At 46.3% G+C, this 12264-nt stretch overlaps 1 protein-coding gene across 4 annotated transcripts in view; it reads right to left on the reverse strand.

The window, feature by feature from the left end:
* Sash1 (SAM and SH3 domain containing 1) overlaps positions 1–12264 on the reverse strand; it is a 298571-nt gene that overhangs the window by 102550 nt on the left and 183757 nt on the right. The gene's annotated exons all lie outside the window — the stretch shown is intronic.

Here is a 12264-nt window from a genome sequence, read left to right on the forward strand (position 1 = left end):
CCAACTCTTGCTCCTCTAGAACCAGAAGCCAAAATAAACTCCCTATTCTTGAGAGAAGTGTTTTATCACAATAAGGGAAAAGCAGTAAAGTACAGACATCATCATCTCACAGCGGAAATGCTCTCAAAGGAGCTAGTAGGACCCTGTCTCTTTCCCTCTCTGTTTGCCTTTCCCTCCTGGCTCATGAGATCCCTAGATTACTCTGCAAGAGACCCCTGCCAGAGGGTTGCCAGAGGCCCAAAGCAATGTGTCCTTTGATTTTACATCAGACCCTCCAAAATCATGAGCCTAATTTAATTAACCTATTATCTTTATAAACTGGTTACGTCAAGGGTTTCGTTATAGTAATGCAAATCAGGCTAATAGAATCTAAGTCTTCCTTACTCCGTGCCTACCACTCACAGTACTTACCCAATACTTGTCTGACACCACACATTTTGTCACAGGCACTTCATGTTTTTTATCTAGTCCCCGCCCCCAAAAGTTTGTCAAAAAGCTGAGACACAGAGAGGTCTTCTCCAAGGCATGTGTTAGGAGAGACTGAGTCTGTGGAGGGTCCCTGACATACATGGGTGCACAGTCCACACAGCTGTGTTCATCTGCTGAACCCTGTGATTGGTGCTCATGCAAAAAGGCTTCCTTCAGCTTCCAGGGCTTTCTGTCCTCCTCCCCTCCCTAGCCTGCACCCACCCTTCTGTTCTGTTCCTTTCCTAAGGCCTGGTTCTCATAATGTGCAGTAACCCGCTCTTCTCTCAGGATAGGGATTTCTGCTTGGCCTAGTACCTGAGTTCTACTCGCTCCTAGGCCTAACAAAAAGCAGCCATCTACTCGGATGGACTCAGTTTCCCAGCAGTACGCGAATCTGTTAGCCTGTCTTGAAGACTGTGTACTGCAGATCTCTCCAACAGGTGTGGCCAAAGGGTGGGTCAATCTCCAAGTGCCTCTCCCCTTTGTGTTTGCAATGACTGACTTTGGGATTTTGGTCATTCAGAAGCAAAGCACTTGCCTAGCCAGAGTAAAGCCCTGGGTCCTACCCCTGCCCTCCCCACCACCACCACAAAATGAACAAACAAATACTGGTTCTGTCTGGCAAAAGCTAGAAGTTGTAAAGCGAGGTATTGAAACTCACTTCGTAATTACTTAAGACCCAAAAGAATTTTTGGCAATGGTGCCCTTCTCTCTTCAGACAACCCCCTTCCCCAACAGAGACACTGTCCTGAGCCAGTGAAAGGCAAGCAGGACCTCCCTTTCTGCAAGCCACAGAGGGGCCCACCACCTGTCAGAGGGCAATGCAGTTAATTGGGTGACACTTGTGAAGGGCTTTGCGACATGTAGCACATATGTCATCCCAGATCTCACACATGGCGCCCCACGCTGCAAAATCCGAGAGCTATTTTTAAAATCCACCAGTTGAGCAGGACTTACAAGTGTCTCCTGCAGTGCGCTGTGAATTCGTTATTTGTCCACTGAGAGAGAGAACATCAGAAAGTGTCACGATTGTGGGGTGGTGCTGAAAAGGTTATAGAGAATATTTTTCACCTCCCCCACCTTCATCCCCGACCCCCAAAAAACTCGTGAAGTTGCACTCCATGTCAAGCTTGGAGGGAAACCATGAAGAGCTTGCTGTGTTTCATGCAATCTTCTGAAAGCAAGCAATTCCAGGGGAAATGAGGGAAGAGACTATGGATGTCACTTACACATAAGCAGTGAATCACAACCCTTGGGGCCATCCCAGCACATGCTCAACGGTCTTCAGGAATGGCTCACACAAGAACAAAAGCAGCTTCCCTATGGCCTGGCTGTCCAAGTGTCTCTGCGGGTGTGGGTTGAGATGCGGTATCACGTTTTCCTACCAAACCATAATTACGTAAAAGCTTTTCTGGCTTCAGGAAAAAAAAAAAAAATCAAGGGTTTATTTTTAATTAATGAGGGTAGGTCCCTAATTCCCTCTTTCAAAGTGCTTCTTTTTGCTAAAGGGAATCCTATGAATTAGTGGGGAGGTTTAATGAATTGCCTCTGGCTAAGAGGTTTGAGGGTAGCCCCCCACCCCACCCCCACCCCCGGTCAGAGTGACATTTGTCCAATGACAGAACTACTGACAGCTGCCCACATTCTACCTGGCTTCCCCTTTAATACAGCCACGTGCTGGCTCAGGGACCTCTGTCCTGCTGGCTCTCTGAAGATTCCCATCATTTGTTTCACGTCTTGGAGTCTGCAGGGGCAAGTGCTAGCATGCTGCCAAATCCTTCTGGATTTATCTTTTACTGTCTCGTGTCTCGCACAGCACTTGGATCACACGAAGTTCCTACTCAAAGCTGAGTTATAACTCACCTTGAACCTAGCTGTTTTAGGGGAACAGTTTTGTGTGGCGTTTCGTTAATAAAACTCCTTCAAGTTTTGCTTTACCGGTCTTGTTTTCAACCTCGTGCAATGTGACAAAATGTTGGGGACTCTGTGGAGAAACGCCTGTGTGGAGCAAGTGTCACAAAATGTCAGGCTCGTCCCTTGTGCTTACCACTTAACAGAGAGAAGGGAAGACATATAAGAACAAGCACCCAGGGTCCTTCAGAGTATTGAAAACTCCATTCACGAGGTCGCCCAAGTCCATCAAAAAAATACCGACATTTACATTATGATTTGTAACAGTAGCAAAATTATAGTTATAAAGTAGCAACGAAAATAATTTTATGGTTGGGGGTCACCACAACAGGCGGGACTGCATTAAAAGGTCGCAACCTTAGGAAGGTTGAGAATAATCTAGACTACCTAGACACACGTGACTATTACTGACTAAAACCAATACCTCAATTCTTCAGCTGCCAAACACACAGGAATAGTAGCACTAACTCAGGAATTCTAAATTCATTTGCCACTGGAAGCCCTACATATCTATCATCAGAAAAGTAAGAAAACATGGGGCTGGAGAGATGACTTGGCATTTAAAAGTACTAAGTGTTCTTCCACTGACCCAAGTTTGGCTCCCAGCTCACAGTGACATGTAATTCCAGTTCCGGGGGACCGGATAACATTTCTCGGACATCTGCAGGCTGGGGCACACATGTTGTACATGTACATACACTCAGTACACGCTTGTGCTTGCTCATGTACGAGCGCCCCCATGTGCGGACACACACCCACTTAAAAATGAATAAATTTTTGGAGAAGCAAGAGAACCGTTTCCAAGCTGGGCACAGCGAGATATGTCTCTCGTTCCAGAAATGTGGGAGTCTGAGGAGGGAGCACCGGTAGAGTCAAGTTCAAAGCCGAGCTGGGAAGACCATCACCACCTCATCCAATTTAGTCTTTATCAAGGCAACAGTGTTGTTACATCCGCTGAGCACAACCCGCCTGCCGCTGTGCTTGGTAGAGCCTTACAGAGATGCTTCTGTTCTTGCACTGGTTAATACTGATTGTCAACTTGACGGGATTTAGAATCGTTGGAGACGGGTCTCTGGGCTTATGTGGAGAGATTGTTCAGATTAGTGAAGATCACCTTAATGTGGGCATGAATTGGGGTCCTGGATTGACTAGGAAGGGTAAGTCTAGTGGGTGCCAGCATCATCTCTTCTGTCCCCTGGCTTTGCATGCAATAGGAGCAGCCTCCCCAACTGCCTACTGTCACCCCTTCCCAACCACAATAGACTACGACCTCCTCCTGCAGGCAAAATTAACCCCTTCCTCCCCTGAGTGATTTTCATCAGACATTTTGTTTCAACAAATGTACTACTGTACCACTGTACACACTGTACACACCACACACAGCGGAATGATGGCTCCTGGGAGCATACACTTTCACCTGCTTCACCGATGCAGGGCAGGTCCACAACCAGTGGCTGGGCACACAAGAGGTACTTAATAAGTATGTGTTGGCTAAGATTTTAGAAGATCACTCCTCATAATTACCACTATTATCGTTAGGGTTTTTTCCCTCTTCTTCTTCCTCCTCTATCTCTTCCTTTTTTCCCCCCTACCTTTGAGATAGGGTCCCAATATGTAGCCCAGGCTAGCACAAAATTTGTCAACTTCCAGTCTCAGTCTCTCTACTACTGAAATTAGAGCTCAAGTTTGGGGCCAGCCTGGGCTACATGGTGAGCTCCTGTCTCGCAATAAATAAAACAAAGTGAATAAAACAGCTCCATGTTTACTGGAGTTATAAGAAATCACCATTTCTGGGTTCACAGGCTAAAATGTTTCCCTCCCATCTCTAAGTTTCATCATTGAAACCAGAGCAATATTCTAACACACTGAGTCCCTTCCTTTAAAAATACAGGTTTTTCTTTTCTTCAACGCTAATAATGTTCCTGTAATTAACCCCTTGCATCTGTTTTGCGGGAGGATCCTTGCCCTGGGAACTCAATAGAAACAGAAGTAGCCACAATGCAAACGCCACAGTTCAAAGTCAAACACCACATGCTTTGTGTGTCTTTTTATATCGGTATTCAGGAAACTTTTCTTTTTGTTCTTGGAAGCATTCAGTGCAGCTATGATGTCCTAAAGAATTCTTACTTCAAGATATTAGCATGTGCCAGGCTTTGCGGTGCAGGTCTAGAACCCTGGCCCTAGAGAGTTAAGTTAGGAAGCTAAGCAGGGGGTTAAGTGTTTGGCCACATAATGAGACTGAGGTCAGCCTAGATTGAGAGAAGCCTGTTTCAAGAAAAGAAGAAGAGAAGGAGGAGGAGATAATTACTAAAAGGTCAAAGGCATTATTTTTATTATTAATGTATTGGTTTGGTTTTGTTTGTTTTGAGACATGGTCTCTCTATATACAGTGTTGGAACTCACCATGTAGATCAGGCTGGCTTTGAACCCACAGAGATCCTGTTGTCTGTGCTTCTAAAGTGCTGGTATTAAAGGCATGCACCACCATACCCAGCCTGCCTGCCTCCTTCCCTTCTTTTCTTTTTGTGTTTGGGACAGAGTTTCTCTATGTAGCCTTAGCTATCCTGAAACACTCTATGTAGATCAGGCCGTTCTTGAACTCACAGAAATCCGCCAGCCAAGTGCCAGGGTCTAAGGAATGTTCTTCTGCACCCAGATAAAGGGGACCTATTTTTATTCCACGAAGTCTAAGACATAGGTTAAATATTCGATTCATGTTGAGTAGATGTGGTTGCGTAACGTTAAATTCCAAAAATTCAGTGCCCTGCTATTCCATCCGGGCTCCTTGTATAGGAAAAAACTTTCCTATTACGTTCCTCATGGTGCCCAGGGTAACGTCGGCACTCAGTCACTATTTGGTGACTGAATGGCGATTCAGTTGGGTGAGGTGGTTAAATGAGATAATACTGACCCAGGACTCCACGATTCTTATGACTGCCCACAGATTCACGAGCAGAGGCTTCAAAGCACCTCGGGGTAACTTGTGGCGCTTGGGCCTGCTTGTCAGTGGGGCCTCCTTTATGACCCATCTTAGGCAGCAAACTTCTGAAGCCCCGTGGTTGCTTGCCACCTTATAAAATGCAGCTTCCTGTAATGTGGGTTGTGACTCTAAGTCCAACCTTATAATTAAGGCTACCCTATAGACAAAAATGTAATGTCGGTAATTACGGCTCCTCGGTTTTATAGGAAGGGAGATGACCCTTGCATCAAGAGGCCCCATTCTGACAGCTTTAAGGAAATCTGCTCCAGATTATCCGTCCTCTGTCATGATTTGGGCTGGGAGTCGTTAAAATGTGGGTATGGCGTCCACAACCTTTTTCTGCTTACAAACAAACGTGTACTTGAGTACTTCAACAGCTTCTTATAGTGGGCCGTTCCAAGGACTGCTCCCAAGACACATTCAAAAATTCACTGTCCTGAGAGGCTCTGTCCTCTGTGTGTTTACAGCTGCTGGTTGACCAACACACAGTGAATAGACTCCCACAGGCAATGTAGCATGTGTCTGTGTGTCAAGGAAAGAGTGTTCCCTTGCGGTACGTGAGAAAAGCAACCTGCACAGTGACCAGGCTGTCATTTGACACATGCCACATGACTGCCTCCAGCAGTTCAACTTTATTACAGACACAAGGAAATCTTCTGCTGCTTGGCTTTAAATACGAATGCAGTCTTTTAAGGACAATGTTAAAGTCGCTTGGTTTAAAAACCCTTATAGAGTCCGTCAGTGTCAAAATAGCTCTCTCCTCTCTCTTCAGTCATAACGGCAGCATCTTGTCAGCGTCCCACTTTAAAGAGAGCAAAACTAAGCTTCAATATTCTGTCATAAAAGTCCTAAGCTCAGTATTTCTACCCACAGAATACCTCTGGTTCCTATCCTCCATAACTGGGCATCCAGTAGACAGATGCTGAGTTGCTGAAAAGGATGAGCCCACTTTCAACAAAGCTGTGACCTTAGCACAGCCATGCCAGGGTTTACAATGTGAGAAGAAAATAAATAGTACACAGCAATGTACAAGACAGAAGAGCAGACAGTACGCTATACGTACAAATAACAATACCACGGACAGTCAGAAACAAACGCTTCTCTTCTCCTGGAGGAACCAGGGAGGGCCGGGAGAGGAAATGGCATTAGAGCAGCACAGTAATGAGACAGGCATGATCAATGGATCTACGGGAGGCGGGAGGAAGGGAGTCTTCAAAACAAAGCATTTGGGCTGGGGAGATGGCTCCCTTAGGAAAGTGCTTGCCATGTGATATAAGGGCCTGGGTTCAAATTCTCAGGACTCACCTAAAGCTCATGTGGCAGTGAGCATCTGTGATCCAAGGGCTCTGGTGGGGGGATGGGAAGTGGGAAGATCCCCAAAAGCTCCCGGGCCAGTTAATTTGGCACACAGAGTGGGATATAGGAGGTTTTATCTTAAATGAGGTGGGAGGCAAGGAGACTCACCATCCCAGGTTGTCATCCGATCCCCATACAGGTACATGATCTTGCTTTTCTACTACTGCCTTGATGAAAATCCATGACAAAAAGCCAACTGGGGAGGAAAAGAGTTTACCTGGCTTATGTATCCTGAATCACAGTCCACAGAGAAAGCCAGTGCAAAAAAACACTGGGCACAAACTTGGAGGCAGGAGTGCATGCCGAGGCTGTGGAAGGGTGCTGCCCGCTGCCTTGATGCCTGTGGGCTTATCCATTCTGCTTTCTTAGAGAACCCAGGACCGCCAGCCACAGTGGACTGTGTTCATCCACATCAATCACTAATTAAGAAATACCTCACTGTAGGCTGGGTTTGTCTATAGCCTGCGTCTGTGGAAGCATTTTCTCATTTGAGGCTCCCTCCTTGCAGATGACAATAGCCTGTGTCAAGTTAACATTAAACTAGCCAGCACACACACTGTAGCAGATGTGTTTCCATACTCACGGATGCGTGCACATACACACACACACACACACACACACATACACACACACACGCACACACACACACACTCACGCACCTACACACACATTCATGCACCTACACATGCACGCACAGAATTTTTAAAAATATCTAGATAACGACACCTGAGGGAGAACCTCGCACCCAATGCTTAGGTTGGACAAGGCCTAATTAAGAGCTTAAAGTGGCAAGCTCTTAAAGACAGCGCAGAGATGGAAATAACACCAGATGTGGCCATGGTTTTTGAGGTTTGACACCAAAAATCTCAGGCAAGGGGGAAAAAAAACAGATTAATTGGACTTTATCAGAATCATAAAGTTTTGCGCCTCTAATGAATGAGACAGGCTGACTCCATGACAGGCTTCAAATTGGCAGTTCAGGAGACTAGGCCTAAATCTGTTTCCAAGAACTGGGCAAGTCCAGGCAAGTCCAGGCCTCAGAAGCTGCCCTGCCACACGGTCTGAGACAAGCAAGGACAATGGTCAGCAGCAGTTTCCAGACTCCCTCAGCTATGGTTCCCAAATGTCCCTAGAGATAAAGCCCAGAGGTCACCTACCCCTCCCCAGAATTTGCCTAATGTGTTTTAAATCAGGCCTGAGAGCTTACTTTGGAGTCCCCATCTTGGAATGGGAGACCCCAGCATCACAGACTTCTGCAGAATAAAACACTCTTTGCTGTTACATACTATCTGAGTCCAGGGTACAATTCCTCTGCGAATCATGGACCCTTACACCTCGAAGGACAGGGAATGACAACCTGCGAAATACATGCAAATCGCAGAACTGATGATGCAGGATTAATATCCAGAATATATAAAGAGCGCCCACAACTCAACAACAAAAAGAACCAACCCACTTCCCAAAGGGGAAAAACACAAGAACACAGGCATGGATAGATACTTTTCCAAAGGAGATAGATTGAGGGGAGGGGAGGTGGAGATGACACACGACACCCAAAGATCTTGATCCTCAGCAAAATGCAAATCCAAAAGAGGATGTGGTGCCACTGTGCCCATTACCATGATACTATTTACAAAAGAAGCAGAAAGTAAGTGTTGTTGGAGATGGAGAGAAACAGGAAGGTTTGTGTCCCACTGGCAAGATTCAAAATAAGAGACACCGGAGAAAAGCTCCTCGACAGACAAAGTCCCTCAAAATGGCATGCAATCTAATTCTATGCGGTCAGGCTGCTGGGAACCCAACTTGCGTGCACTCTCAACCACTGAGCTATCTCTTCAGTCCCCTAAAAATAAAATAGCATTTGAAGACGAAACTTGTGACAGATAATCCAACATGAATGAACACAGAAGACACTATCCTAAGCGAAATAAGCTGAGGCGGGGGGTGGGAGGGATAAATCTCACTTGGATGTGGGGTCTACAGTAATCGAAGTCTGAGCCAGGAAGTCTAGTGGAGGTCGTCAGGACTGGGAATCGGGTGCAAGGGGATGTCGCTGGGCAGGAGGAAACGGCTTCAGTTCTGAAGGGGAAAGGAAAAGTATTCTGAAGGTGGACGGTGGTGATGCGTGTTCAGCAACGTGAAGGACGCACTTTAAAATGGAGATGTTACCCATTTGTTTGGTGGTGCACACCTTTAATCCCAGCACTGGGAGCAGAGGCAGGGGCATCTCTTGTGAGTTTGAGGCCAGCCTGGTCTACAAAGCGAGTCCTGGACAGCCAGGGCTGGTTACACTAAGAAACCCTGTCTGGGATAAATCAATCAATCAACCAGTCAATTAGTGAATAAGTGAATGAATGAATGAATGAATGAATGAATGAATGAATGAAATGGAGGCGATGAGATTAGAGACCATCTTAGTGGCATGGTGCTTGTCTAGCCCTGGATTTTGTCTCTATGGGGGGATAGGAGTGGATAGAGAATAGATAAAACTCAACCAAAAAAAAAAAAATCCACTCCACTTTCCCTCCCCACACTGGTCAATGCCTTCTAAACCTGCTGGTCCTCTCCAGAACATTCCTGAGCTCAGAGGCCTGCCCTGCCACTCTCTTCCTTACTGGCCTGGGTATCTAAGCCATTTCTCTCTATACCCATCAAGTCCTAGAAAGTTAAAGTAGCATCCTGTCCTCAGTCAGGCTAAGCAGGAGCATCCGGAATCTGTATGCGAAAGGCAGCACCGTTTAACATAATGCGAGAATTACAACAGCACTCAGCAAATGCCAGATAACTTCTCTCTTATCTTTCGAAGCTCAGAAACAGGTTTTCCTCCTATCAGTATGGTTCACACTGGGTCTGGTTAATAAAGTCTTTCAGGAGTGCTCTCTGAAGCTCGTCCGGCCAAAACTAACAAGCAGAGAAGCAAGCACAGTGTTGAACAGACAAGTGGGAGAAAAGGACGGCGGTGTTCAACACTTTCACCTCTTTGCAGCAAGCCAGGTGACACGCACCCAGAAATGAAAGAAATGACCACCTGGAGTAACCTACAGTCCCCGAGCCTTTTGGACCCTGTCCCTTGTCCATCAAAGGATCTCATCCTAAGTCCTTTCTTTACTAGAGAAAAATATCTCCAAGGTGTCCCTGGAAGCTTTTTGCAGCTAAAAATGAGATGGGAATACAAAGAGTATATTGTTGATGTCTGGTTTCTTTTTTCTTTCTTTCTTTTCTTTTTACACACTGAGCAAAGTTAGCAAAAGTAGCAGTCACAATGCCAGGCTAAACCACAAGACCAAGTTTGTCCCCAGCTATGCTGGGTAGGGAACTTGGCCACCAAGCAGAACACGTTTCTATGGTGAGATGGAGTAAGGGACCTGTGTGAAAAGCAAAAAAACGCACAAGCTTCCAGGGTGGGTGACGCCAGCCGGACAGCTGGTGCCAGGACTTGGGGCTGTTTGCACTTGACTCCTGGAAGAGAAGGCAGAAGACTCGGTGTGGGGAGAAGCAGGTGGTGAGGTGAACGAATTAACTTGGATGGGGTGAGGATGAAGAGTTGTTGGCAAGAGCAAGCGAGAACTGGGCTGAGAAAGAGTGCCGGGGTTGGGGATTTGGCTCAGTGGTAGAGCGCTTGCCTAGCAAGCACAAGGCCCTGGGTTCGGTCCCCAGCTCCGAGAAAAAAAAAAAAAAAGAAAAGAAAGAAAAGAAAGAAATGTGATATTTTTGCGCAAGGCCCTGGGTTCGGTCCCCAGCTCCGAAAAAAAGAACCAAAAAAAAAAAAAAAGAGTGCCTATGAGTAGGCAGCGCCTCCTGAGCGGCTCTCCCAACCAGGCTGCTCCCACATGGCATGGACCCCCCCCCCCCCAGAAGTAGAGCAGAACCTCTCAGTTCCAGCCAGCCAGCGCAGCCCATTATCATCATGGGACAGGGGTGGGGGCGCTAAGAGTGGAGCGAGCAAAGGAGCCTCATTCCTCTATACCCTGCTTCCCTATCTTCCTCCTCTTTAGAATAGTCCCTCTAGTACCAGCGTCTGCACTTAGCTCACGTAGTGCGCATGCGCACACGCACCCCAGGCGGTGTCCCTGCGGTCAGAGAGCAAACAGGAAGAAGAGACCCTGTAGGCGGTGTATACAGGGATTGAAAGTGTGTTTATGAGCAAAGCCCAGTCTCTCCTTGGTCAGGAAGAGCTACAGGCGATTTCTCAATCCTTGCAGCTTCCAGTACAGGATTACTTTATCATCCCTGTCGCTTTACAGTCACACACTCAGCTATGCTACACAAAAAGCTTAGACCGCTGCTCCTGGCGAGCTCACCATCGGTCAGAACAGGATTTGAATCGCGGACAGAATGCTTGCCCGCCTAGCACGCACCAAATCCTGGGCTCCATCTCCTGTATGCCCTGCTCGCCGGGCCAAAAACTAACAGGAAGAAGGCACATAGGTAGAGCATCAAAAATGGGGACGGGACTATGGTGAATTATTCTCCTATATTTTAGTCTTTGCAGGTTTTGTTCTCACTGAATTCTGGACTTACACACTTTGATATCTATTATGAGACAACAGCCTATCTCTTAGAACCGCATTAAAAAAAATAGGATTATAGAAGTGACCCTTAAAGCATGAAAGAGCTTTTTATTACCTAATATACTTTAATTGGGAGCCCTTCCTCCTCTAATTAGACGTGTGAACCTCAATGTACTTCACATTTTTATCCGACAGAAGGCTCGGCGGTAATACGGACACCTCCTTCTTGGAATCATTGATTCTCAAATCTCTTGGCTTTTAAAATTAGTTTTTCCTACATCTTTTTTTTTTTAACAACAGAATAATAGAAAACTTCATTTGTTGATGGCAAAATCTAAATAGCTCTCAAATGCTATCTCAACCACTGAGATTCATTCATTCAACAAACACTTACTGGTCACATAGTCTACGCCAAGGTTTGTAGACAATATACACAGTGTATGATCCCCATTGGAAAGGCAAGAAACCAAACTCAAGGTTTTAAGTTTGGGAATTAGCAAAAGAAGGTTGTACGATCTTACGAAAATACCGCAGACCACTGACCTATGTTTTAGGACGTGAATTTTATGGGTTGTACCCGTGGAAGTCCGGCAGGCGGTGCGTGACGTTTTTACGTGGCAGATATCTGTGGAGTAGCGGGCAGAATCAGAGCCACACTGTCAAGTGCAGTCCTGTAATCCCAGCACATGAGAACCTGAGGAGGACCATCCAGAATCTACAGCCTGAGCTATTTATGCACTGAGTCCAAGACTGCCTGGGGCTATACGGTGAGGCGCTCTCAGTCAGTCAACTGATCAATCCATCAGCCGACCAGCCACAGCCTTTAATACAAAGATACCTAAATAAACAGAGGTGAACGTCTACATACAAAACCTTAATTATCATGATGGCTGGCATTAATGCTCTGCCACTGTGTTTTGAGATCTAGTCACACGTCACAGCATTCCGTTTAGCTGTCCCATTAGTTGGTCCTGTTTACTGCACGGCATGAGCTGGGCAGTGATACAAGCTGTCCCTATCCTTAAAGCCAGTGCACTG

Source organism: Rattus norvegicus, chromosome 1, assembly GCF_036323735.1.
Source record: "Rattus norvegicus strain BN/NHsdMcwi chromosome 1, GRCr8, whole genome shotgun sequence".
Classification (NCBI taxonomy): domain Eukaryota; kingdom Metazoa; phylum Chordata; class Mammalia; order Rodentia; family Muridae; genus Rattus; species Rattus norvegicus.